The sequence below is a fragment of the Euphorbia lathyris genome, chromosome 4 (assembly GCF_963576675.1).
Source record: "Euphorbia lathyris chromosome 4, ddEupLath1.1, whole genome shotgun sequence".
NCBI classification, from domain to species: Eukaryota; Viridiplantae; Streptophyta; class Magnoliopsida; order Malpighiales; family Euphorbiaceae; genus Euphorbia; species Euphorbia lathyris.
The window spans coordinates 18,737,923-18,741,168 of record NC_088913.1 but is presented as its reverse complement, the minus strand read 5'-3'; the positions used below and the strand labels follow the sequence as shown (position 1 = coordinate 18,741,168).

The 3,246-nt window shown below is 30.6% G+C and overlaps 1 pseudogene; it reads right to left on the bottom strand.

Annotated features, from left to right (window-relative positions):
* Nucleotides 1-207: 207 nt before the first annotated feature.
* LOC136227079 (flavonol 4'-sulfotransferase-like) lies at nucleotides 208-1,116 on the bottom strand (annotated as a pseudogene).
* Between the last annotated feature and the right edge of the window lie 2,130 nt (nucleotides 1,117-3,246).

Sequence of the window (3,246 nt, the reverse complement as noted above, 5' to 3'; positions counted from 1 at the left end):
GTATGGTAATGAACGAGTTTGAAATTTTATGAACAATAACCACCAACCAAGTTTATTTATTATTGAACCCAAAATTATAAACTTTAAAATTAAATAAGAGGAAAACATAAAAACATCCACACATATAACTTGAATAGATAATAAGGGTTTAAACTTAGCAAATGGAAACCCATAGGTGGTATTTAAATTTCTGTGACTTGGGATTCTTCAGACATTTAATCCAGAACCACTAAACTTATCCTGGGTGATTTGGTCTAACCTTTGTGCCATTTCAACTGTTAGATAGTTCTTCCAGTCACCTATTTCACCTTTCCTAAAGAATAAATTGTTTTCAACTTTGATAGGCATATATTTGGTAGTGTTTTTGCTCTTATTCACATCTAAATTGCTCAAACTCTCAAAACTGCACAGCTTAACAATCTTCTCCACTATACCTTGTTTCTCTTCATCAACAGAGAAAGGACATCCCATGAAATCAGCCATTTTCTTCACATAAAAGCAAGTATCGTTCTTCAGGTCTTCATATTGCAGAAACAATACTCTGTCAGGAAATTCCAAGCTTGCTTTCCAATATCCTAACACATTATCCCAATACGGTCCATAAGCTGAAACGCCATTGCAGAATTTTTCATACGCCTCCTCCAATGTAATATATTGCCTCTTATCAGACGTGAAATGCGACAGGGAAACAAGAACATCCTTGGGATTCCTACACAGAAAAATGATTCTAGTGCTGGAATTGAGAATGGATTTGGGCAAGGAATGGAAAGGAATATGTGTCGAAATTAACGGATTTTGAATGTCCCTTTCGTGGCCTAGGGCATAAAGCAATTCATGAATAGGCACGATATCATGTGGCAGCTTAGTGAGTAAAGGATTATGGAGGAATTTGGATCACTGCCAGGAAACTTAGATCTAGTTGAAATGGCAACAGAAAGGGATTTAAGCCAAGTAGTGCCTGATTTTGGAATGCTACAGAGCAGAATATCATTGGGTATTTGTATAGATTTAGTGAAGGACGCCAGCTTGGTTGTTGAGGGAGGGTTGAGATGTACATTTCAATATCTTCTTCAGATTGGTTTTGTGGCACCGAAGAGTCGTCTGTACCTGAAGCATTAACACTCATTTTGGATGTTGAAGAAGTATACTGCACCAGTGGCGAATCCAGGATTTGAGGGAGCGGGGGGCAAAACTCTACGTAAAAAATTTTAGACAAAAAATGCAAAATTGTTCAATTTTTGGTGACGAAAAATGCAAATTCGTTCAATTGTCATGCATTATTTTCATGATTTTTTTGATAAAAAACGTAAATTTTAATGTTTCCGACTCGTAATCATTCATTTTCGAGATTCTCGGGGTTGTTACGCATCAAATATCCCTAACATTTTGGGTCAGGAGCAATTTTACCCCTAACATCTAAAATGGTGCAAATTTACCCCTAATATTTGTAGTCAAGAGCAAATTTACCCCTAACGTTGATAAATTGGCCTGTAGGTCATATATAGAATGATAAATGTTGGTAATTTTGTTGGTAGGGAAAAGAAAGTAAAGACAAAATAAACACCACAACAAATTAACCTGAGATTAGTTTAGGAAAGCTAACCCCCACAATAACTTCTAAATTTTATTTGATGACAAAAAAAAAGTCATTTAACATTATATTTAGAGGTGGCAAAACTACACACGATCAGATTACACAACACGAAATCGACATATAGTTTTAGTGTTTGAGTTTAACTTAATAGGTAATGTGTCATTTTTGAGTTGACACGAAACTAACATGTAAATTTTTGGATTGGGTTAGGATTGATATATGCTAACCCGAAAACGACACGAATATTTAAAATTATTGTTATATTTTCTCATATTTTTATATGTCACTTTATTAATAAAGATAATAAAATTATTTTTTTATCTTAAAAACATAATAAAATTATAATTATTACTTGTAGGCATGATTCCAACCTCCTAAATTTTTATAAACACATCACATGACCCCTTAATATGATATTAGCATACTTTTCGATAGTTAGTGTTAACATACTAATATAAAATTGATATAAATTATTTAAAAATAGTACCGTATCTTCTTATATTTTTAAAAGTTATCATTAATATATATGAATAACAAAATTACATGTAATATGAAAACACGACACGAAATTAACACTAACCCGAACAGGTTAAAAAGATTGTGACACGAAAAATTTTGGGTTGGGTTTGAGTTTATTGTTTTCAACACAAACCAAATGGCACGACACAAACACGACTCGAACACGATAATTGCCAGACGAAACTAACGAAAGAACCCCTTACAGAATGGAATTAGACTAGTGCGGAACAACCAGGCGGAACCATTTCATGTCTAATTATATTATACTAATATTAAATTTAAAATAAAAATATCTATTTTAAAAATAATGAAATGATGAATTGGATAAATTTAATTACATCATTATTTTTTTTTATCAATGTTAGTATAAATTATAACCAAATACCTATTTTCAGATCAAATTTAGTTAATTTTGTAATGGATTTTCTTTATTTTAGATTTTAATCTAAATTATAACGACTTGGATTTATCCATCCCTATTAAATATAAAATTAAAAATAAAATGCACAATCTAAAAATTAATATTTTTTAATTAAAAACTAAAATAAAAATGAAGTATTATATATACCGTGCAACATATTGGCCTAATTAAACTACAAAATTTATCGAATTATTTATTATTTTTGAAAAAAAAATATAACATAATTTCATAGCCCTTTCGACTAGTTGAACTAAATGCTCAGTGACACACCTCAAACATAAATATTAATGAGGTTGTCATGATTTGAACGTTACAGTCTAAGAAGACTTGATACCATATCATAAAATTGTTAAACTAAAAATTTAAATTAATAGTTAAGATACAATCGTAGAATTTCTATTATTAACCTCGAACACTTCTATTTAGTGTTTTTGTGCAGTGTTGCGATCAAGAGAGCTTTTCCTGACCATTCAGCAAGCCAGAATTATCTTATTCTTCTACAAAATATAGCAAGTTATTTGCTCATTGCGGGTTTCTCCACGTAGAAATTATCTTCTACTCTTTATTAGAGGATAATTTACACTTTAATAAATAGTTCTACGATTTCTCTTCTAATATAACTTGTATTGTTAATATTAATCATTATTGTTAATGTTAATCATTTTCAAATCTTCGCTATGCGTTATTATGATTGAGATAATTTCATTTGAAA